General features: G+C 39.8%; 1 long non-coding RNA gene across 3 annotated transcripts in view; it reads right to left on the bottom strand.

Annotated features, from left to right (window-relative positions):
- LOC110255828 overlaps positions 1-23893 on the bottom strand; it is a 225944-nt gene extending 202051 nt beyond the window's left edge. Inside the window, exons 1-2 of one of the 3 annotated variants that reach the window (XR_002336695.1) lie at positions 23618-23893; positions 16301-16493 (exon numbers count right to left, since the gene is read on the bottom strand). This is a non-coding gene — a long non-coding RNA (uncharacterized LOC110255828). The remainder of the gene's footprint in view (positions 1-16300; positions 16494-23617) is intronic. The other 2 variants (XR_002336694.1, XR_002336696.1) reach the window with 2 other exon arrangements.

The following is a 26316-nucleotide window of genomic DNA, read 5'->3' as shown; positions in this document are numbered from 1 at the left end:
AACCTCTGTCTTTAGTCTACTTTTTGGGAAATTTTATCAACTGTGTTTTCCAAACTTTTGTCAAATTTTTGATTGCTATATATATTTGGTTTCCAAAAGCCATTTATCTGCTTCTTTTTTGATGCACCCAGTTCTTTTTCCATGGAAACAGTATCTTCTTTCCTCTGAAGATATCAATGATACTTCTCCGAGGTTTTCTTTAGCTTTGTGCATTGTCTCTTTCATCTGAATTCCTTACTTTGTTTTTTCCTAGAAACTTTCCATAAAGCCCTAAAAAGCTGTGTATGTCAACTGGCATCCTTCATTTCAGCATTACTGGGCTGAGCCATTTCCTGGAAAGACATAGTGTTCAGTACCTCTAAGTTCTCTGGTCAGCTTGCCCAGAAGAAAATTCTAATGTCCTGTCTTAGCTACATAAACTTGGCTGCCTGATTTCTCCAAAGCAAGTGGAATCAGCTGGATGAGGTTATTACCATTCAGTGTCTAGACCCTCAGGGCACCCTTTGCTGTTAGGATGATCACCCAAAGCCAGCTGTGCATGGAGTCCTCAAGCCCTGAGTTCCTCTGATTCAACCTCTCCAGGGAGCAAACAACCAGTCTTCTGCTTGGGTTAAGGGGGAAGCAGTGAGCCAGCTTTGCGGAATGGAATACAGCTTCTGGGGCTCCAAACTGCTCCCCATGCAGACCAGTGTTCTGGACCAATCTTCCTATACTCAACCCCTTCCTATCTGTGACCCCCATGACCCTCACTTTCAGTGGTGCCTTAATACATCAACTCCTGGGACTTCCTGGGGTTCTGTTGCATCTCAGCTAAAGGCACAAGATGTCCATCTGCCACTAATTAGTGTTGCTAATTATGACCACCAGGTCACAGCGCTGCCCAGCTTCTGCACAACACAGGTGCAACATAAGCAATGTGTGAGGAAACAACTGAAACCATGCAAATATCTTGCTTCTTCACAAACTTTCCCCTCAAGCCGTAACTTTCATTGATAATTTTCATTTGAATAACTCTCTTTTATTTTACTTTTGCTTTTTAGGGCCGCACCGGTAGCATATGAAGTTCCCAGGCTAGGGGTCAAATCAGAGCTGTAGTTGCCAGCCACAGCAACTCCGGATCCAAGCCATGTCTCTGACCTACACCACAAATCATAGCAATGTCAGATCCTGAACCCACTGAGTGAGGCCAGGGATTGAACACGCATCCTCACGGATTCTAGTTGGAATTGTTAACCACTGACCCACTAAGGGAACTCCCTGAATAACCCTTTTAATGTAATGGTTTCAAAGTAATTTTTTAACTTTACCACTTCCTCCACATTTTGATTTTTATTCCAGTATATTGTATGAGCAATAGATCCAAATTTATACTTTTTCAAATGGTTATTCATTTGTTTTAACACCATTTATTTAAAAGGCTCATCTTTGCACCAGTGATTTAATACATCACCTTTGCAGACAGTTAATTTCCACAGGAAGTTGGTTCTACTTGTGGAATTTGCACTCCAATGGTCTATTTATGCACCAATACCACACACATTTAATTATATATCTTGATTTTCAAAGTCATCCTAGCTATTCTTGCAAGTTATTTTTTTATAAACTTTAGTATCAACATGCTTAGCTCTAGAAAAAAAACTTTGGTTCTTTTATTGAGTACATTAAATTTATATCATCTTAGAGAGAACTGACATCTTAATGATGTTAAGACATTCTAACCAAGGACAAAGGATTTTTTACATTTATTCCAGCATCCTTTTGAATTTTCCAGGAGTGTTTCATAGAGGTTTGAATATTTGTTAAGTTTACTCTTAACATCTATTACCTTTTTGTCACTGTTGTGAGATTTTCTCTTCCATTATATCGTCCAACTAGTTATTACTGGTGTACACATCCCCTGTTGACTTTTGCATATTAATTTTATATTTTGCCACTAAATTATTTTGTTGTTTGAGTCAGGTTTACTTTGATTCTCCAGAATTTTTCAAGTATATTATTATGTTGTCTACAAATAAAGGATAGGTGGAGAAATTCAAGTTTATCTAGTCACCAATATTTTCCAGATGCAGAAAACCCAAAAGTGTGGTTTGGATAATTTACTAAAAGCAACAAAACAATAATTCTGGATGTTATTTCTCATACACGCGTGCACATACACACACACAAACATTTTCTTGAGATAAAACAGTTCTGAAAAGAAAGGCAAATGAGAGTGTTATTAATACAATCTTGTTAAGAAAATGATGGCTCATAAGTTCAATATGGCTTCCTACAACTCCAGAATTCTGGAACAAGTTAAAGAATGTGGGAGTTCCCCTTGTGGTGCAGCAGAGCGAATCCAACGAGTAACATGAGGTTGCAGGTTCGATCCCTGGCCTCACTCAGTGGGTTAAGGATCCAGTATTGCCATGAGCTGTGGTGTAGTTCTCAGACACGGCTCGGACCCCACATTGCTGTGGCCCTGGCATAGGCCAGCAGCTACAGCTCCATTTCAACCCCCTAGCCTGGGAATCTCCATATGCCATGGGTACAGCCCTAAAAAAAAGAAAGAGATACCTTAGAAATCTATACATAGAACTTCCATATGACCCTGCAATCCCACTCTTGGGCATCTATCCGGACAAAGCTCTACTCAAAAGAGACACATGCACCCGCATGTTCATTGCAGCCCTATTCACAATAGCCAGGACATGGAAACAATCCAAATGTCCATCGACAGATGATTGGATTCGGAAGATGTGGTCTATATACACAATGGAATACTACTCAGCCATAAAAAAGGATGACATAATGCCATTTGCAGCAACATGGATGGAACTAGAGAATCTCATACTGAGTGAAATGAGCCAGAAAGACAAAGACAAATACCATATGATATCACTTATAACTGGAATCTAATATCCAGCACAAATGAACATCTCCTCAGAAGAGAAAATCATGGACTTGGAGAAGAGACTTGTGGTTGCCTGATGGGAGGGGGAGGGAGTGGGAGGGATCGGGAGCTTGGGCTTATCAGACACAACCTAGAATAGATTTATAAGGAGATCCTGCTGAATAGCATTGAGAACTATGTCTAGATACTCATGTTGCAACAGAAGAAAGGGTGGGGGAAAAAACTGTAACTGCAATGTATACATCTAAGGATGACCTGACCCCCTTGCTGTACAGTGGGAAAATAATAATAAAAAAAAAAGGCAAAAAAAAAAGAAAGAAAAAATGTCTAGTTTAGCAGTACTCATAGCTATAAGGTGAATGTATCCATGATAGAGTTTAGAAAAATGGGAAGAAAGCAATTGATGACATTTTGGCTAATGTACCAGCTAGTGGGAAAATTCCCCATCAAGTAAGAGCTGAAACTATACATTGTAGGAATAACTTCACAAATGCATTTACTACCACGTGCCTCATAGGATATTTGCATAGTTTTCTTACTTACTCAACTGCCTACCTATCAAACCACTCATCCTCACATCAGCAGTCAACCAGCTTTCCACTTTTACAGAGCGTGGCATCGGCTTATGATATAAGAACTCATGAAGAGCTTAAAGAAAATGCACATATAGGTCAGTATCTTTTCTTGCACTCCACGTCAGAAACTTCACTGATATTTATAATTTGAAAGACTCTTGCAAAATCTCAGGATAGATCCCTTAAATGTCAATCATCCTTTTTTTTTCATCTTATATCTACCATTTTTAAGCTTCACAGAAAAACCTCATTCCTAGTATCTTGAAACTTGGGATGACCTGTTTTATCTTTACCCTCTCCATATAATTCATGGATGTTGATGACAATCTCCTTAAGCCTTTTTTTCCCCAATGTGGAAATTTCTCCTTCAGAGACCTTTCTCAGACAGTAATAAGATGAAATTAGAAGGGACCAGAGCTAAGGTACTTACAAAATTAAAGGATAATCCATCAGGGAGAAAAATATAAAGAGATAAAAGAAAAATGAGGAAGAGACTTAAAGTGAAAGGATTAGGAAATAAAGATTTTTAAACTGGAGGAGAAGGGTTTTCCTGCTAGTTTCTCGGTCACATCAATGATTTCCTTTACTTTCTCATTTCTAGAAATAAGTGCTGCTGCTTTCATGTGGGTACTTCACTAGTTACTTTCCTAAAACAGACTGCGACAGAGAACAATTACTCACACATTGCTGCAGACAACCCTAGAGGCTCAACCTCTGGTGAGGTCTCTTGCCAACATGCCAGACACCATCTCTTCTGCCTGTGGTCACATTATTTACATCCCTAACCAGCTCGGAAAAGGCCGCTTCTGGCTGTTTGACAGATGTGTATGTTGCAGACCCACATTCCCAGCAGAAGCGCATTATTTGATAATGCAACCCTCTCTGTCCATTACGACCTGTCACTGAAAACGGATGGCCCCCTTCGGTACAAAACTCATGTTCAATTCATTAGCATAAAAGGAACAGCAACCGCTGATATCAAACCATCTGAGGAAGTCAGAGGCAACACAGAACTGGGACGGGTGGCTATGGAATAAACTAGGCAGGTCCTTAAACAAGTAAGATTCTTTTAGGAAATCCCATGAATGGCGCATGATGGTTTCAGACTTTTCTGAGACAGAAATGACATCTTCCTTTGGTTCAGCACTGACCCCATGGTCAATCTTTGTACATTATCATCACGCATTCCGATCCATTCTAAAACCCAAAGCACAGAGGCCAGTCTCTTACAGGTAGGTACCATAACTTAACATCTTTCTGCTTGCTCATTTCCTACAACCATGGCACCAATTCCTTGATGTCATGAAGGGCTCTGTCTCCTTAAACTTCTCTCCCAAGCTGTTATCTTTTTGGCATTGAACATGCTTTTAACCGTACCTGGCCAAAAGACAACAAAAAGTGTTTTGTGGCATTGAATTTATTTTATAGTTACATTTTGTTTATGATGCTGAAAATGATACCGCATTTATATTTAGAAAAATGACATACAATTTCTAAACAAACTTAAGTGAAAAAAGGTAATTATAAAAAAAATTGTAAGGAAATAGTAGCTAGGTGTTATGTGGGTATGGAAAAAGTTGTGGGAGTTCCCGCTGTGGCTCAGCAGAAACGAAAGTGACTAGTAACCATGAAGTGGCGGGTTCGATCCCTGGCTTCGCTCAGTGGGTTAAGGATCTAGCGTTAGGTCGAAGACACGGCTCGGATTCTGCATTGCTGTGGCTGAGGTGTAGGCTGGGAGCTGTAGCTCTGATTCGACCCTCAGCCTGGGAACCTCCATGTGCTGAAGGTCCCTAAAAAGCATAAAAAAAAAAAGGAAAGAAAGAAAAAAGAAGTCATGAAGGCTGTACTCAATGGCAGATACTTTGAGAACACCTGGCTATTGGAAAGAGCTGCGTACTGATGTTAGAAAACCAGATTTCTAGTTCAGGCTCCGTCATTTGCTACACAGAAGATATCAGAAAAGTCATGTAACTTCTGTGTACTTCAGTTGCTTCACCACAAAAAAAGAGGAAGTTGGACTTCAACAATCTTTCAGTAAATAGTAATAGCCACCGCCAACGCAGTGCATATTTTCATGGGCTGGGCTGTGTGGCACTCTCACTTGATTTTACCCTCACAATGACCTTGCAAAGGAGACACTGTCCCTCTCGTTTCACAGATCGGAAAACAGACTCAGAGAAATGAAGTAACATTCCCAACATTGCGTTACTTGGACTCAAGCCCAGGTTTGTCTGACTCCTAAGCTGTGTTTCCAACTTCCAGAGGGTAGCACACATCATGAGCCCAATCACAGCTCTAATGGCCACTACTGTCCTGCAAAATCTCCCAAAGGGACTCAATTCAGATGTTCCTGGAGCTATATTAACAACAAAAAAAATTACAAAGGGCAATATAGGTTTTTTTCTTCTTTTTAGGGCCACAGGTGCGGCATATGGAAATTCCCAGACTAGGGGGTCAAATTGGAGCTGCAGCTGCCAGCCTACACCACAGCCACAGCAATGCCAGATACTTAACCCACTGAGTGAGGCCAGGGATTGAACCCACATCCTCATGGACACTATGTCAGGTTCTTAACCAGCCAAGCCACAGCAGGAACTCCAGCTTTATATTATTTTTTAAAGACAAATCTAGAATTGAAAAAGTAACATAGTTATGATACAAAATACAGGGAGTACAGAAAAGTATAAAGAAGAAACAAAACATCACTTCTAATCTGACCACCATAAATTCCTCTTTGAATATATTTCTTCTCCATCCTTGTCCCATGGATGAATGTTCAACTGCCCAGCTCAGTCCCTGCAGCAGTGGGTCCTCAGTAAAGGATGAAGACTATTCTAGCTGATATCTTTAGCCTTCCTACTCTCCCTTCTGCCCCTTTAACTAATAGAATAGCAAGGGTACATTTTCTTGAGCACCTACTATATTAAGGTGTGTTGCTGGATCATTTCATTCACATGACATCTTTGTGAGACAAATACAATTTTTTTTTTTTTTGTCTTTTTAGTGCCATACCCATGGCCTATGGAGATTCCCAGGCTAGGGGTCAAATCAGAACTGTAGCCACTGGCCTACAACACAGCCACAGCAACATAGGATCCGAGCTGTGTCTGCAACCTACACCAGAGCTCAATGCAACGCCAAATCCTTAACCCACTGAGCGAGGCCAGGGATCGAACCTGCGTCCCCATGGATGCTAGTCAGATTCGTTTCTGCTGAGCCATGATGGGAACTCCAAATACAATTTTTTCATTATTAATGTTATTTATATTTTTATCAGGAAGGAGACTGCGTCTTAAACAGTAAAGCAATCGTCTTACCCAAGGTCATCTCACTAACACACAAACTCAGATCAACAGCATGACACAGCCTAGAATCTCTAGTGAGTACTGCTTGCATGGAAGTAACTAATTTTAGGGTGAGTACTCACAGTCCCTAAAAAGGACTCCCAAAATTTCATAGTCCTGTCCAAACCCAGCTAATTCAGAACCTTGGCAAAATTTCCAAATTATTTTTCTCCTAATTCTTACTACAGAATTCTAAGCAACCCCCCTACACACACACACACACACACACACACACACACACACACACACACACACACACAACGTAGCAGTTGACTCCTAGGGGGAAAAAAACCTTGAAAACCAGAGGTTCCCATGTTGGGATGAGGAAACTAAACGCTAAAGGTGACATTGGATTAGTTTCACATAGGGAAGACTAGAAAAATGTGTATAACAGAAAGAAAAACTAGGAAAATTACACCTCAAAAAAGGGGTCCCAAGGAAACATCAGAATCCGGTTCCAGCTTTGTTGTCATAAATACAATCATATTTTAATTTGGTCGTTTTGGTTTTTCAACTGTAGAATATCACTAACAAAATACAAAAATGAGTCTCTTCATTTAAATTGGCCTTCTATCTACAAGTAGATTGAATCGACACATAGACACAGAAAATCCATCACTGTGCGGTGATGGTTAATAAACTCTTCAGTATGAACAGTTGCTGCAACAGCGCAGCTGATTACACTGAAGCTGAATGTCAGAAAAAAATACCTCAAGGCATGTTGAGTCAGTCCAGCATCTATGAAGAACAGGTTGCTCGGACAACCAGTATAAACCACCAAACGATCTAAAAGTTGTTGTTAAAATTTTACAGAAAAATTTTATATAAATATAATTTTATAAATCATATATATATATAATTTTATATATCTCATTCTCAACACTAGGCATTTTTAACTACATATAGTATGGATTAGTCTAATCACTTAATCCAATGTGGAATTCAGTTTGGGTTTTTTAATTTTAATTTTTTTATTAAAGTATAGTTGATCTACAATACTCTATAAAGTTCTGCTATACATCAAAGTGACCCAGTTATACATATATATACATTTTTTCCTCATATTATCTTCAATCAGCCTGGGTTTCAATATATGGTGAAATTGAGGAGAAGAAAACTGATTTTTATCAATATCCTAGGAAGTATTTTAACGCTTGCCTGATTCTATCAATGAATAAGTTACTTAAAAATTAGCTGTCTCTGGGAATTCCCATCATGGCTCAACGGAAATGAATCCAACTAGTAACCATGAGGTTTTGAGTTCGGTCCCTAGCCTCGCTCAGTGGGTTAAGGATCTGGCATTGCCATAAGCTGTGGTGTAGGTCACAGATGAGGCTCAGATGCCGTGTTTATGTGGCTGTGGTGTAGGCCAGCAGCTACAGCTCCAAATCGACCCCTAGCCTGGAAACCTCCATATGCCATAGGTGCAGCCCTAAAAAGACACACACACAAAAAAAAGATCAGTTGTCTCTCAAAAATGGAAAGTTACTCTAAACATTTCATGAAATGGGCCATGTGAAAGTAAATACAATTCAGATACATTGATATTTGGACACAAATGATTCTCAGTGAATTGGTGGTCTGTCCTCATTCCAAATAAAGGCCCTCAATATTTCTGAGGATTAAATTTACCTTAAAAGCCATTCAATAAATGATTTAAAGAAAATCTTCCAACATTCTCCAATGTAAGTATTATACAGACAGGTCAATAAATCAACAGTGAGCAGGCAAAGATTTTCTGTTAAGCATCTCTCTTCAATAAGAAACTCCTATGTATTTTTTAAATGAATCCAGTTTAAGTTTTAGTTTGCTCAGTATAAAACACACAAAGTTCCTAAGCTGGCCTTGCTTTCTCAAAAGGAAAAATGTTTATCTCTAAGATTTAACTGTGGAAAAAAATGTGGTCAGACATGGAACAATAAAGTGCAGGAGGAAAAAATTTGCAGGCTTTTTTTCAAACTTCCCCATCAGATCTCATTGTGATTTGAAGGTGGTTTTAACTTCTCAACAGTCTGATTACTGTTAAACCAATTGGATTGTCTGTCAGATTCTGAAAGCTGTCACCAAACAGGACAGAGCTGTCATCACTCAAGGATTTCAACTTTTCAAGTCTCATCAGGGTATCAGAACAATCCTAAAAGGGGAAGAAAGCCTATGGTTGCATGGTTTAAAAGTCAAGTAAATTCTTTAAATGCTATGTCAGAATAAATGATGTGAGTTAGGAATGAAGAGGACCTGGACCCAGCTAAAATTTCAATGTCAAAGAAATATGTGCCATTTAATTCAAATTACATGACCTGTCCAGGTGCATATCTAATTGAATATTAATTGACTTGGATGCCAGGCTGAGATTAAGCACCCTGGTGTATCATAACTCAGTAAAGCATTTCATGGTCTTACCTTCCCATTAACAAATGCCTGCTTTGGGGAAGATGTGCACTAAGAATGTGTAGAAGTACTGCGATCAGTTCAAATCCTCTGTACCATTTCACCCCATGGGACCTTGGGTAATATACTCAACCCTCTTAAGCTTTTTGAAGTCGCTGACTGTGGCTTTGTAAAATAGCAATTTGAGGAATCTACTTTATAAAGGGGTTGTGAGGAATATGAATTAAATACACAATATAAATGTTCATTTTCATTAGGAAATTGCATTGATTTATGAAATTTCAACTGGATGTTAGAAACCATAATATTCATGGTCTAATCCCACTTCCATTTACTATCTATACAGCCTTGGGCAAAACATGTCAGCTCTACAAGTGTATTTTCTCACTTCTAAATTGAGAATAGTAGTTTCCGTCTTGCCTGTATCTCAAGACTGCTGTGAGAATCAAATAAAAAATATATATATATGAAAGTCCCCTATAGATAATAAGATTAACCATAAGACTTTTTTTAAACATGAAAGCTAAGAATAAAGTCTTAAAATGTAGTATCAAGTAACCAAATGCAAGAGAGAAAAGTTTCAAGGGCCTCTCCTTCCCAGACTTTCCTCCCCACCATGTCAAAAGATTTGGGGTCACTTTAGAAGCTTTTCAAAACATTGACTCAGAGCATGAAACCAAGGAATCCTTGATTACTCCTCCGTGTTACAGCCAAAAATAAATTTTAACCAAACTATAACCTAAAGAAAAGGCAAACGCAGCATCTTTATGTCCTGAGAGCTCAACATCCATCTCCCTGAATCACAAGCTTCAGAGCAGTTGGTTAGACCTGTACCCTCCCTCAGAGACATAAACAAATCATGTTTCTCCTCTTCTGATGCTGTAATTTTATTAGTGACCAAAATCTTTCTAAAGAAGGAAAATAAGCAGAAATGACAAGAGAAGAGCCTGTTAGACATGTCAGAAATGTAATGAAAAACATAGCATCCATGAGGACATGGGTTTGATCCTTACTCAATGGACCTGGCACAAGCTCTGGTGTAGGTCACAGATGCAGCTCAGATCTGGCATTGCTGTGGCAACTCCAATTTGACTCCTTCCCTGGGAACTTCCAAATGCTGCAGGGGCAGCCACTGAAAGAGGAAAAAAAAAAAAAAAAAAAAAAAAAAACAAAGTCAGAATACACAAAATGTGGAGTTCCCGTCGTGGCGCAGTGGTTAACGAAGCCAACTAGGAACCATGAGGTTGCGGGTTCGGTCCCTGCCCTTGCTCAGTGGGTTAACGATCCAGCGTTGCCGTGAGCTGTGGTGTAGGTTGCAGACAAGGCTCGGATCCTGCGTTGCTGTGGCTCTGGCGTCGGCCGGTGGCTACAGCTCCGATTCGACCCCTAGCCTGGGAACCTCCATATGCCGTGGGAGCGGCCCAAGAAATAGCTAAAAAAAAAAAAAAAAAAAAAAAAGAATACACAAAATGTTAAATTAGTGAAGGGAGGAAAACAAATGATCATGCTGCTTCAGTGAAGGACAGAATGGGAGAGTGGTTCAAAGTACTGGTTTTGGAGTCAAATCCATTTGAATTTATATTAAGATCTACACCTTATTAGAACAGATTCGACCTCACCAGTTCTCAGTCTCTTAATCTGTACATCAAAGAAAAGACTGCCAAAATACCAAAGTGACTATGAGGATTAAGTCAGATACAACATGACACTCACACTTAACCCAGTGCCAGGAACACATAGGGTGCCCAGTGTACTGACGCTATTACAACAAAGGTGAGGATGATGAAAAATCAGAAAAGGTATTTAGTCCCCATATTAGTTTCCTAGGCTTCCATAACAGATTGTCACAAAGTGTGTGGCTTAACATAACAGCAAGTTAGTACCTGACAGTTCTGGAAATTAGAATGTTGAAATCAGCAGGGCCCTGCTCTTTCTGAAGGCTCTAGTGGGAGAATCTGTTCCTCATCTTCCTCTTCGCTTCTGGGGTTCCCAGCGCTCCTTGCTGTTCTGTGGTTTGAGAACCTACTACTCCAATCCCTACCTATCACGATGGGGTATTCTCCCTATGGGTTTTTCTCTCTGTCTCTTCCTTTCTTATAAGGACACAAATCATTTCAGATGGCGGGCCCCTCCTACTCCAATACAGCCTCATCTTAACTTGGTTGCACCTGCAAAGACCCTACTGCCAAACAACATCACATTCACAGAGACCAAGGGTTAGGACTTCCACTTAGCTTTTCACCCACTACAGCGCCTAAGGAAGAAGACAGAAATGAAGGATGCACACACAAGCTTTTTCCTACCCACATTCTATGTGGAAATAGAATAAGGATTCTACTGCATCTGGTTCTGGAAAGCTCCTAACCGCAAGTAAGTAAATCATTCATAATAAAACCCAAAACAATTCAGGAAGTAAAAAAGCTGGCTAATAAAGAAATCTAGCAAGAGTGAAATAAATGCACTGGGTAATCAAACTCCACAGAGAAAGAGTGAGAAGTTTGGATCAGTCCAGAAATCCAGAGAGTGAGACAGTATTCAGAAAGGGGATGCAATTAAGTGAGCAGATGATTTGGGGTGAGTAGCAGGTAATTTGTAAGGCTAAGAACAGTTCTAATGAATGATAGACAGAGGAAGACGGGAGAGTACGAGTTAGCCTTTAAAAATAGGGAACACGGCATAGGAATTAACTATGGCTCAGCAAGCTAAAGACATTTATCAATTCCCTGCTTTTTTTTTTTTTTTTTTTTTTTTTTTTTTGTCTTTTGTCTTTTTTTTGGTTGTTGTTGTTGTTATTGTTGTTGCTATTTCTTGGGCCGCTCCTGCGGCATATGGAGGTTCCCAGGCTAGGGGTCCAATTGGAGCTGTAGCCACCGGCCTACACCAGAGCCACAGCAACGCGGGATCCGAGCCGCGTCTGCAACCTACACCACAGCTCACGGCAACGCCGGATCGTTAACCCACTGAGCAAGGGCAGGGACCGAACCCGCAACCTCATGGTTCCTAGTCGGATTCGTTAACCACTGCGCCACGACGGGAACTCCTCAATTCCCTGCTTTTACATACACTTGCTATAAAGGGAAATCCAAGTGATGCATAAACGAGCTGGGTCTTCCACACCGTTGATCTGGGTGCAGGAGCCCTCATCCCATCTTCATGATGAAGAGGAGAGCTGGAGTGATGTGATAAGAAGTGGAGTGACGCACCCTCACACCATGCATTAAAATAAACTCAAAAAGGCTTAAAGGAACCCTATCGCATTGTTGGTGGGAATGTGAATTGGTGCAACCACTGTGGAAAGCAGTATGGAGAGTCCTCAGAAAACTAAAAATAGAACTACCATTTGATCCAGCAATCCCACTCCTGGGCATCTATCCAGAGAAAACCATGACTCAAAAAGAAACATGTACTCCAATGTTCATAGCAGCACCATATACAATAGCCAAGACATGGAAACAAGCTAAATGTCCATCAACAGAGGAGTGGATAAAAAAGATGTGGTACATATACACAATGGAATATTACTCAGCCATTAAAAGGAAAGAAATAATGGCATTTCCAGCAACAAGAATGGACCTAGATTATCATGCTAAATGAAATCAGTCAGATAATGAGACACCAACATCAAATGCTATCACTTACATGTGGAATCTAAAAAAAGGACACAATGAACTTCTTAGCAGAATAGATACTGACTCAGACTTTGAAAAACATTTGGTTTCCAAATGAGACAGGTAGGGGGGTGGGGTGATGCACTTAGGGCTTGGGATGGAAACACTATAAAATTTGGTTGAGATGATTATTGTAGGCCTCTAAATGTAACAAAATTCATTGAGTAATTTTTTAAAAAGACTTAAACATAAGATATGACACCATAAAACTCTTAGAACATAGGCAAAACATTCTCAGATGTAAGCCATGTAAATGTTTTCTTAGGTTAGCTTCCCAAGGCAATAGAAATAAAACCAAAAATAAAAAAATGGAAGCTAATCAAGCTTACAAGCTTTTGCATAGCAAAGGAAATCATTTTTTCAAAAAAATGAAAAGACAACGTAGAGAATGGGGAAAAAAATAGTTGCAAAGGATGCAACCAACGAGGGCTTAATCTCCAAAATACACGTGAAGTAGAGTGAGAATCGTTCGCCTCTCCCTCCAGCCACTGTCTTTTAGATCTCACCAGGACACTAGCTCTATACACTGGCTCCATCACCAACGCCTCATACTTAAAAAGAGGATAATATAATACCTACTTTTGCAGGGTTTTCTGAGAGCAGTGAATCATCCCACATAAAATCCTTAGCATGGTGGCAGGTACATGGTGAGTTCTCCATAAATGACAGCTATCAGCTCAGACTGTCATCTTTATTTTCAAAGTGTATACTGGTTTTCTTTCTTGTGACAAAGGAAGCCAGCTCTTCTATGCATCAATCAAGCAGGACAGGTTTTGTAGAGGACATGCTATGTCAACCAGGAGACTTACTACGTGCCCAGCACAGGGCTGGGCTGAATTAGAGATTTAAAAAGAAGCATCATGAGACCTCTTCCATCTCAGAAAATCTGCCTCTATTCTATACCGTGCTACAATTCCAGCCACTAGAGGTTAATTTTATTGCTTTTGCTTTTGGTTCAACATAGCCTTAAAAATACGTTTTTCTGGTTTGGGCAAATTACCCCATCTCGGCAAACAAAGCAGTGCTGGGAACATACTGTAATCCACCTCCCTCACAATAAGCTCAACTGAGTTCAACCAAAGGGTCTGGAGTCATGAGCTTAAGGTCAGCTGTCTCCCACCTGGAACACCTCCAGTGGCGGATCCCTCTGCAGTGGCACTGAACGTACTTCTATGTGTAGGGTACATGGGAAAGGTCAGGAAGAAGGTTTGAGGGAGGGAACACGCTCCCTTTATTGGTTCAAAATCTCAAGGAACTTCCCAGGTGAAATCTGAAACTGGTCCTTGTACAATGAGGGCAAGAAAGAGACCAAAGAGAGAGGCAGACCTCTCCAGATGGTTCAGTGGCAGTTTTAACAAGCAAGAGAACTCACTTATGAGGCTTGTCTCAGGCAGCTATAAGATGAATAGATCCTCCCACCCACCAGCCAGAATCATAAGAGTTTGTTTGTTTGTTTATTGTCTTTTTAGGGCCACACCTGTGGCATATGGAGGTTCCTGGGCCAGGGGTCCAATCAGAGCTGTTACTGCCAGCCTACGCCACAGCCACAGCAATGCCAGATCCAAGCTGCGTCTGTGACCTACACCACAGCTCACAGCAATGCTGGACCCTTAACCCACTGAGCCAGGCCAGGGATCGAACCCGCAACCTCACGGTTCCTAGTTGGATTAGTTTCTGCTGCACCAAGACAGGAACTCCCAAGAATCGTAAGAGTTTATATAGAGACCTGAACTGGGTTCGGTTGGGTAGACCAGATGGTCTCAACACATTGCTCTCTCCAGTCTGCTTTCTCCAAGTGACTCCAGTGGGTGGAGCCTACATTCCAAGGACAGGGGACAGAGTGAGGACTCTCTGATTGCCCTGGTCCAGCTTGCCAGTCAACCAGTGATCACATCCTCTCAATAACCTCCCCCAACACTCTTGCAGAAAAAGTTTGTCAGAGACCACTCTCTTTATAGGCAGCCCTCCACTGCCACAGAGGGCAGGAAAAAACAGTACAAGTTTTGGATTTGATTCCTAATTTAGCACTATGACTGATTTGACCTTGGGCAGACTATTAACCCTATTTTAACCACAATTTCCTCATAAAAAAATATCTCACAGTAAGCATCTAAAACAGATAACTATTAGGTAGGTGGTTGTCTTCAAGCAATTCTGACCTAATTAGGAAAAGACATCTACATGGTAGAGAAATTGGTACAGAGGAAATTTCTAAGAGACATCACCCGTTTTCTAATTCTGCTTCCTGTAAAGAGAGGATAAAGGCAGGAATATCTTCAATTCTTAACATTTCCCAACAAGTAAAATTCCTTTTAAGAACCCATTCAAATAGCATGAATACATGAGCTTTACTTTTTTTCCTCAAATCCTTGAATAACAATAACATAAATTTGGTTGCATAAAATAACTGTGATCAGTCTGAATGAAACCAGAAATAGAACAATACAGTTAATCTCTATTCTCTGGATAGAATAATGGAAGTCTGCTAACTTCTGAGACAGTGCAAAGAAAGATCTGTACATAATGGCAATTAGAGGAAACTACATGTATTCCAAAAAGGCACACACAAAAAAGATTACTGTTTCTCAAAAGAGTTATAGATTTTTCTAAGAGATTACAGTGATTTACCTTTTTTTGAAGTTCTGCAATTTAAAAGGATAGACTTTGTTAAACAAATACTGTTTTATTCTCTTTTATTCCTTCTCTTCACATTTCATTTCTCATCCCTACCATAATTCATATTGAGAATCTAGCATGTATCTTTCCATATTGTTATCAAAGACCATAAAATCATATGTACACATATGTACATACACAATTCATATTTCTATGTTCTAATTATATCATATAACTTCATACAATGATAAAAACTCTCCTACATGGAAAGCATTCTATCCCTACTTTTTTTTTAATTTTATCATCCTGATTCACGCACATAGGAAAAAAAAATTATATAGCACTGAATTTTAAACGAAAAACAATATTCACTTTCCCATTCTTCCTTAATCATCAAGTATGCTAGCCAAAAGCAAGTTTTTCTAGAAGTTATTTCCACATTTTTAAATAATAGATTTATATTACTATTTTTTGATTTATCAATTTTAGATGCCATCAGTTATTGACTCTGGTTATGATTAGTGATTAGTTCTCTCACACTGACCTCTTACCTTCTGTTATCACCCTTCCAAATTGATATATTATGTTATTTTAGTTAATTCAATAAGTAATCATTATAACTGTATATATACTTTTCACTATCAAGTAATGTTGTATGAATATTTTGCATATCTTTGGAGTTTTCTGACTTTCATTTCTTCTGGAGTTTCTAATTGCCATTTTTTTCTGGGCTTTTTCTCCCTCTCCCTGTCCTTTTTTTAACACGTTTTTAATTCTGTCCAACCACACCAACACATCTGCTATTCTATTACTTACCCCTTTCCTTGGAAATCCACTTCCTGAAATCGTCTGTCCTTTGATTCCAATCAAGTCTTCGGGTACTAGGGTTGAGGCAGTTTCTCTCCTGAGGTTCTTTTATTACCCTCCTGGGTTTGTTTTCAGAGTTCTTTCTCTTCCTTCTTCTTTCTTTATTCCTTTATTTTTCCAGATCACACCCCCAAATAGTTTCCTAAGAAAGAGTTATTAACCCACTGAGCAAGGCCAGGGATCGAACCTGCAACCTCCCTGAAAATACCTAAATTCTTCTTCAAACCTTAGTAATTGCTTGGTTAATGGGATAATTCTCAGTAGAAAATTATTTCCTTTCTAACTGTGAATGCTCTATTCCACTATATTATAGTATGCAGTTGTAGCTGCTAAAATCTCTCATACATTCTAATTCTCAGAATTTATATTAACCTCTTTACCTCCATGAAAGATTTAATGATTCTGGAGCTCCCATCGTGGCTCAGTGGTTAACGAATCCAACTAGGAACCATGAGGTTGCGGGTTCGATCCCTGGCCTTGCTCAGTGGGTTAAGGATCCGGCATTGCCGTGAGCTATGGTGTAGGTCGTGGACACGGCTCGGATCCCACATTGCTGTGGCTCTGGTGTAGGCCAGTGGCTCCAGCTTGGATTAGACCCCTAGCCTGGGAACCTCCATATGCTGCGGGTGCAGCCCTAGAAAAGACAAAAGAGACCAAAAAAAAAAAAAAAAAAAAAAAAGATTTAATGTTTCCTCTTCATCACTAGAGCTTTAAAATTACAGTAAGATCTTTGGGTCCCTTTCAGGCTCAAAAGTTTTCTTTTGCCATTTGTCTGCAGTGTCATTCTTTTATTTTCTCTTTCTCTTTTTGGAGCTTCTTTGCCCTAGCATGTTAAAACTCTTGGATTCATTCTCATGGATATTTTATCTTTCTTTTCCTCCTTTATGCTCTACTTTTTAAGAAACTGGATCAACTTCCATTCTAAACCTTCTGGAAATTCTATTTTGATTTCTGATATTCTTTTAATTGCTTTAATCATTTTCTAGTCAATCTGTTCATATTATATAGTTATATTTTTCATACTTCTCTATTTTGAGTTTTGTGATTATTGCTGCTGGCCCGTTTTTCTTCTGAACCCTATTGTATCTCTGATTAATGCGCATTTGCTTTTCTCTGTTTGCTTACTTATATCTCTCTTCTGTATCTGAAGTATTCTACAAATATGTCATGATCATAGATTGTTCAAATATAAGTGATTATAAGCTCTAAGCATTAGAGCAGGGCTTCATTTAAGATGATTAGATGAGGGATAGCTATTTTAATAAGGGGACACTTGATGACATTTTGTAAAGATTTTGATTTCTTTCCACCCTAGGACCATGCAGTTATAGAGAAGAACTTTACAATCTTCTATCTGTATGATGTAAGTAGGGGGATTTCAGAGGCAACCAATGACTGACAATGGCCATCAGCCCACTCTGTGTATTTTTGTGATTTAGAAAAAGGCCCACCTTCCTCAAAACAATTTATATCCATTGTTGGAAAATTTTCATAACAACCTGATTTGGTTAAAGAAGTCACTTTAATATCATCTACTGCAAATTATCATAGATAAGAATTCAGTATTATGATGTGAATGGCAGCTCCTAGGGTTGAACCCAACCTGCATGGCAGGCTCACTCCTGGTATTTTGAATTTAGGGCTTCCAGGAAGAGAAAGAGAGACAGTAGATAAAGACTTCCAGTTAATTTTTCCTGTTTAGCCCCACGCCCAGTGTTCTCTGCTGAATCTCCAGGTCCCACACTTCTGCAGTCTGAATTTCCTTGGGAAGTAACTTCTGCTCTGCTTAAGCAGATAGAAAACGGGCACTGTTCTGACTGCATAGGCAGGGGAAGAATAGTAAGAGGAGATGACTCTTGGCTCAGTGACTTTCAGTCAGATCCCCTGTTTTTATTCCTTTACTCTCCATTTTCCCCCTGTGTCCAAATCCCAATGCTCTCTGAATTTAGGAGGGAAAATTTTTCTTTCCTTAAAAAAATGTATCTTCCTACATACATTTCAGAGTGTGGTTTCTCCACCCATCTCCCGTCAGTTGTCCTCCTCTATCTGATTTCTGGTTTTAAAAATGTTAAAATGACTATTCCCACTGATGTCTGTTCTCCTGTTCTGTTTGTCATTGTAATTTTTTTCACCCACGAACTATCCTATTAGTGAGGACTGGAAAAATAAAAGGAGATAAACACATTGATAAATCTACCTTCTTAAATCATCAGGTAACCAATGACTTTTATAAATGTGATTAATAGCAAATTAAACCAGAAGTGGAGGCAACAACCAAGAGCCCACAACTGTTCACTGAATAAATGTTGTGTGCCAGGCCTACCATACCCAGTATCTCTTTTGATCATCATGTGATAAAAAATATGTGATAAAACATACTACTATTTATATTTTAAGACGAAAAAACTGAGGCTACTTAGGAATAGTAAGTAAATTCCCACAGACTTACACAATGGTAGGTGATGAACAAAAATGTATAGTTAGGGATTTCAGGCCCCATATTTGATGCATGTCCCACTAAATCACACTGCTGCTTTTTCCCTTAGGTATATCCTGAAGTCACTCTTAAATTTAATGCATAATTTGTCTCAATTTTTAGTGCTTTAAAATGATACCTGAAATTTTTAAGTATAACCATGAGACACTGAGTAAGCCGCACTGTTAAAAATGTAACACTGATATAAAATAAAACAACTCCCAAAAAACCGATTTCAACAACTTTCCTTATATTAGGGAAGAAAAATAACGCAATGATTTTCAGCAGAAAGTTTGAAACTAGCATTATCAATTTAATCTTTCATTATAACAAGAGAACTCAATTAACCAGAACATTTAACTAACCAAGAGTTCTGACAATAAAGCTTTAGCTGTAATTTTGTAGTTTGTAATTCTTTAGAAATATGATCGAACTATCTGGAGGCATTCAAGTGAAAAATGATTATAACTGATATAAAGCAGGAATGAGAACATAATTTAATAAGTCATCTCAGAAGGCTTTTTTATTTTTCCCCCAACTCCAGTGCTAACATGGAAAGTATCAAAATCATCACAATCAGGTATGATGATTCCTACTGTGACTAGAATTATTTTTTTATATATAATGATTTTTATTTTTTTTCACTATAGCTGGTTTACAGTGTTCTCTCAATTTTCTACTGTACAGCATGGTGACCCAGTTACACTTACGTGTATACATTCTTTTTTTTCACATTATCATGCTCCACCATAAGTGACTAGATATAGTTCCTAGTGCTACACAGCAGGAACTCATTGCTTATCCATTCCAAAGGTATGACTAGAATTATTATAGAATAATATAATAACATGATTCAATGCTGATAACTGTCTATTTGCCCATGAATTTGGAGTCTTTTGAATCTGTTCTCTCTTTTGAGTAGTTCATAAAGCAAAGATTTTGGAGCCCCCATAATTGCATCTGGCTAGAACAATTCCTGACACATAGTAGGTGCTCAAAATAAATGCTTATGGACGAATGAATGGTTCTTACAACATATACTAGCCAGAGGACTAACATGTTTTTCAAAACTCCATAAGTAAATAGAACCTCAAGACAAATATAGTTTAATCTTAACAGACTCTTTTAATGGGAATAGCAAAATCACAAGCTAAAAAAGGTAATGAGAGAAGAAAAGAATTGGGAGTGATGGGATACCTTTTGGAATTCATCAGACAGGCATCTTCACCTTCTGTCCTAGGGCAGATCACTTTTCTCACAAACACTAATCATTTTTTTTTAGGTAATATATTGAGTAATTTTTTCAATAGTTATTTCCCAATACAATTTTTTTTCTACTGTACAACATGGTGACCCAGTTACACATACATGTACACATTCTATTTTCACACATTATCATGCTCCATCATAAGTGACTAGACAGAGTTCCTAGTGCTACACAGAAGCATCTCATTGCTAATCCATTCCAAAGGCAATAGTTTGCAGACAGACACTAATCTTAAGGACGACAAAGGGGAAATGTGATACAAATTTGAACCTGAGCTGAACATAAGTGTTTCGTGTATCCTCCTTTAGCAGAGGAGTTTCTCAGAGGACTAGGAATGGTCTAGACCAAGCTGAGTTCCTCATAACAAACCTATGATCTGAGTAAGAATTACTGCTTTCTCCATTTACAAACAAAGAAACTGAGCCATGGAGAGGTTCAGAGTTGGCCGCAGAGCTAATAAGCCGTCTAATCTGGATTCCAACCAAGGAAGACTGACCCCCACTCCAAGATTTGTCAATCAAGTGGTCAAAGCACAAAATGCAGCTGAGCCTGGAGGGGGATGTTGAGAAAGTATCTGGGGACCAAACTCAAGTGCCCTTGGTTGTAACATAGGATTGTGGTTAATTCCACATGAAAGGCTTAGCTAAGGAGAAATGTTTGAACACATGGGAGATCATAGGCCATGTTGAGCCACCCCCTTTCTGCATCATTATTATGACGAATAAGAGCAGGCTCCTTTGGCCAGGTCAGATACAGTTTGTCCCCCTAAATTTCAGGAACTCTTCTCTTTCTTCCTCTCCTCTCTGGGCTATTGAAGCATAGAAAATTACACTGTGATGAAGGCTTAAATATTAATGCAACTTCTGCTTAAAAATGCATAAAGCTATAAGGCAACATCTTCCCCCCCACACACACACCACAAAACTGGAAAAGTTCTGGTAGTCTACAGAATCACACATCATCCTAAGGCCAGCAGAGAGCTGAGGTTGCAAGGCCCCGAACAAAATACAACAGGTGAGAAGCTTCTTGGCAGAGCCTGGAAGAGTTGGCCACCAAGAAATCAGGCAAGGAAAAGGTCGTTAAAATATTAATGCATTCTCAAAGGTCAAAGGCAGACCACCATTTAGAAATGGTAGTCAAATGCAGGTCAACTGCAGGAACCCACTTAGAACAAAAGCTGGAAAGGACTTAGGGAGAGCCAGGAAATCTCCCCACCCTCAAGGACCAGGTAAAATCTGCTGGTGTTCAGGAGAAGTAGAGGCAAAAGTCGCTCATCCCTGGGGGAGGAACAGGTCCTTTCTGCTCCACACTGACCCTTGCACTGAGGATAAAGCAAGAGGCATCTGCAGCCAGGGTAGAGGCAGGGAGGAGGGAGACAAAAAAGAAGCAAAAGCTTTTGGCTTGGGGGAGGGGGAGGGGGAGGATGGTAGGCTCCAAGATGCCACATTGATTGAAGACAGAGAAGTGTTACCAGTGAGACATGAAAGAACAGTCTCCCACCCACCCAAGACCCCCATGGATACGAGGCAGTGTTGGGATGTCAACTGTTTTTGAACTGCAACTTAGCCTATCCAAACGTATTAATCCTTGTCCTCACCTGAACCAACATTATGAAAAAAGGGGGAACATGCTGCCAATCATGGAAAGAAGTATCAGCTCTGTATTAGCTTATGAAATACAGATCAGGCCAACTGTTTCTATCAAGGATTCGGGGCTGAGCATTCATGGTGCAATTTCAGTTCCTGACTTCATTCCTATGATCCTATCAGTATTCTGATCTGTTGACTCCCATGGAAAAACATTCTAAATATTAATCAAATTTTTTAGTAATTTTAAGAGTCTGTTTTTTTCGTTTTGTTGGGGGCAAAACTCACCATCTAAACATCTGTTGCATAACATTAGAAGAGTTTTACCTAATGGAAGTGGTTCCATTTGAGAGTTCTTGGGAAGCTCCCTGGAACAAATCACTCCCATGGTCATGTTCTCCTCTTCTGGCTGCTGGTTTTTGCTTTATGACTTTTCCTTAACCTCAACCTAGAGGACTATGAGACAGGGTGTGAGGAAAGATGGAGAAACCCAAGGGGACTTTGCCAAGATCTTCCAAGCTCCTAGCCTCAGACTCACCAGCTGACAGCCTCAGTGAGAAGAGACAGCTAATCTACTGCTGCCATCTCAGCGGCAGCCAGGGTTCAGAGCCACCCCCCAACCAATACCTACTGCCCGATCCTCAGGATAAGGATAAAATAGGACAATTACACCGGTGGTTGTAGAAGTCCCAGTAGGGGACCATAGAGAGGGAAACCTAGGGAAATTTGGGAGACCAGTTTATAAGTTAGTATAAGAGCTCATGAAAGCCATCAGAACATCTATGGAACAAAGCAGGTTTGCTTAACTATAAAACTATAAATAAAAGCATGAGATATGCCTTAGATCATTAAGTGAAAGAAAATGAATCCTGCATTCAAGTTCAGCTAGATCTTTAGGACCAAGAACATGAATTTAAGGGAAAATCAACATTCCAAAGTAGGAGACCCTCCAAAAACAAACAAACAAACAGGAGTTCCCATTGTGGCTCAGTGGTAATGAACCCAACTAGTATCCATGAGGATGCAGGTTCCATCCCTGGCCTCACTCAGGTGCCATCAGCTGTGGTGTAGTTCCCAGATGCGACCTGGATCCAGCGCTGCTGTGGCTGTGACATAGACCAGCAGCTACAGCTCGGATTCAAACCCTAGCTGGGGACCTTCCATGTGCCACAGATGTGGCCCTAAAAAGAAAAAAAAGTAGAAGAACATCATTATACAGAAATCTGAGATGACTCAATGTATTTTAGCATGTTACCATCCTTCCGCTGATTTGAATAAGCGCCATGGCAGTCTTAGTTTGACCATACAGGATCAAATACTCTCTTACCAAATACAAAGGAAGAGCTAATGATGTAAGCCTGAAGTCTGCTCAAAGAATTAAGAAGTAGGCGGTCTTTTCCCTCTCCCTACTTTGAATTATAAACTGTAGCCCACCTAATCCTCAGGGCAGAGCCTCTTTGCCTGCCCGTTTGCCTCTCTCTTAAGCATTCGATCTTAATAAATCTATTTCTTGCCAATTTATCGCTCACTGAATTCCTTCTGCACTGAGACACAAAGAACCTGAAACTCAGTAAGTCCAGACACCATGCAAGTGATCCTAATTAAAGAAAAAAAAAAATGCATTCAAGTCCCAATATGGGTTCTGGCTAGGCTCGAGTCACAGGTGTTTTTGGTTTCACTCATACCCCTGACATTTTCAAAGAAAGTAGCCCACCTATTTGTCTGTAGTACAAATTCAGCCAGTTTTTGTTCCTTGACCAGCAGCAAAGTATAATTTTCCCTTTCCTTTCCTGAAACTTAAAAAAGGCTTAGCAAACATTAATAGGGTATCTTCTATATTTGATTCAGCAAAGTATTTTTAAATGCGATATTTTTAATAGATTTAACAGATCCTTATGTAGTACAGACAGTCCTTGACTTAGGATGGTTCAACTTACGGTTTTTCGACTTTACTGTCGATGTGAAAGTGAGACAGGCTGGGCTCCGGTACCTGGGACCCTTCACTGCCGGGCTTGTTTGCACCAGGAAGGACAAACTTCTCCTCAAGCAGCAAAATACCAAGAACTATAAGGCACTAAAAATGACTGTGTACATGAGTGGTAGGGACAATTTATGAACCAAATAAGAAAAGGTCAAAAAACCCAACTGCGGCTTCTGGGAGGCCTCGACGGTAAGAGTGGTACTGCGCATGATCCCTGCACACAGCCCCGCCAAGGGGCTGGGCAGACCTGATAAGCCACGCCTCTGGTCCCACTCACGGGTCTGCCCCTTCCCCACATTTAAGGGACTAGCTTCCTGCCTCTCCTATCCCTCTCTGGGAGCAAGCAAGGGAACCTCAAGTGAGTCCAAGAATCTGAGTTGGTATGAAAAGCAATACACATTTCAGAGAAACCATACTTGGAATTTTGAATTTTGATCTCTTTCCAGGCTAGCTAGGTGTAACACAATACTCTCTCCCTTGATGCTGGGCTACAGCAAAATACCCACTGCTCCTAGGCAGTTGCAGAATCATCAGGGTTAAAAAAAAAAAAAAAAAAAAAAAGATACAGGAGTTCCCACTGTGACTCAGCGGAAATGAATCTGACTGGCACCCATGAGGACACAGGTTTGATCCCTGGCCTCACTCAGTGGGTTAAGGATCCAGCATTGCCATGAGGAAATGCGGCTGGGAATCCCTGTTGCCTGTGGCTGTGGCTGTGGCCACCAGCTATTGCTCGGATTCAACCCCCTAGCCTGGGAACCTCCATATGCCTATGCTGTGAGTGCGGCCTTAAAATGACACACACATTGAAAAAAAAAAACAAAAAACTAATACACTCATAACCATTCTGTACCCAGACAACCATTCTGTTTTTCACTTTCCACACAGTAGTCAATAAGTGACATGAGATATTCAACACAAAACAGACTCTGTGTTAGATAATTTGGCTCAAGTGAAAGCTAATGCAAATACCTCTAAGGTGGGCTAAGCTAAGCTCACGTTCACTAGCCCAGGTGTATTAAATGCATTTTCGACCTACATTTGGTTTTATCTGGATGTAACCCCCATCTTAAGTGGAGGAAGATCTGTGCTATAAATTCACCATTTAACCCTCCTAACAACTGAAGGCAGGAAATAAATTATTCCTTATTTTACCAATGAGTAGAGTATCAGAGAGGCAAAGTAACTTTCTCAAGGTCACACATTGAGTAAATAGGAAAATCAGGATTCATAGTCAGGCCATCTGGCCCCAGAGTCTCTGCATGATTATAGGAAGGAGGTAAACATAGAGGCTTTGCTCGGAGAAATTGCCTCTTTCAATGCCTTTGCAGGAAAATCAATGAGAGTCATAATAATATTAATATATTCAAGAAGCAAAGCCAAAGGAGTCTTAATTTCTGGGAAAACTTAACTCCAAAGACCTATGGCTTCGCTTAGATCTCTGTATTTGCAATTATTCGTTGAAGAAGAGGTATGCAGACACACTAGTGGGAGATAAGTATTTCTTGAGATTTAGACATAAATATGTCAAACTTTTCAGTCTATGTATGTGTATAATTTATTTTCAGATGAGATGGAAGATAAACTCACTATGATTTTTTTTTTTTCTTTTTAGGGCCACGAGTGCGGCGTATGGAAGTTCCCAGGCAAGGGGTCCAATTGGAGCTGCATCTGCCGGCCTGTGCCACAGCCATAGCAATGCCAGATCTAAGTCGCATCTATAACCTGCAGTACAGCTTGTGGCAGCACTGGATCCTTAACCCACTGAGCAAGGCCAGGGATCAAACCCACATCCTCATGGATACTAGTCATGTTCTTAACCCACTGAGCCAGAGCAGGAACTCCCTAGACTTATAGACAAATAGTGAAGACATCCACTTGCAGAGAAAATTCTATTTATTCCTGATTTCCTTACAATCTAAGGTGGCCATGTCCAGTCTGGAGAAGGAAGGAGACTGTTGTGTGTTTTACTGACCACTCAACACCAGCACGTCTTCCTGTGAAAGAGGAAGGCATTCCCTGATGACTTTGGCCTGTGGCAATTCTAACAACATGGAGTTTCTCAACATAGTCTTATCTCCACATGTTATAAATAATCAAACTAATAAATTTTAATGAGTATTCTATATAAATATGAATTTATATTAATACTCATTTAAATATATTATATAATAATAATTACATATTGAGATCCATAATCAAAACTCACACATAGGAACTCTCAATGAGCACAAGAAAGTCAAAAGTTTTGAGAAATTTAAAATGAATCATGTTTGTTCCTAGTCCCCCAAATTATGCACAGCTTTCGGTCTGTCAACAGCTAATTCACTGAATGACCTGCAGCTAATTCTAATTAATGACTCTTAATTACCAAGAAGCACTTTAAAAACATGAAGAGCTGTATAAATGTTAAGGATATTATCTTCAAAAGTCTCTCTAGTGCTTTCTTACAGGCAGGGCAAATAGCTTTCGCTCCCATATGCCTTTGCGTTTCTTTTTGCTCACCATGAACAATTCATTCTTGCCTGTAATCTTACTTTCCTATTTTTGCAACTCAGAACTAATTCCATCTAGAACTAATTCTCCAGAAGGGGAATTAGTCCACACTACAGGGGACTGTTTTGACAGCTTACCAAAGCCATTGATTGTGCTTTG

The sequence above is a fragment of the Sus scrofa genome, chromosome 11 (genome assembly GCF_000003025.6).
Source record: "Sus scrofa isolate TJ Tabasco breed Duroc chromosome 11, Sscrofa11.1, whole genome shotgun sequence".
Lineage (NCBI taxonomy): Eukaryota > Metazoa > Chordata > Mammalia > Artiodactyla > Suidae > Sus > Sus scrofa.
Note: the sequence above shows the minus strand (reverse complement) of the source record. Positions and strands in the feature narration are given on the sequence as shown.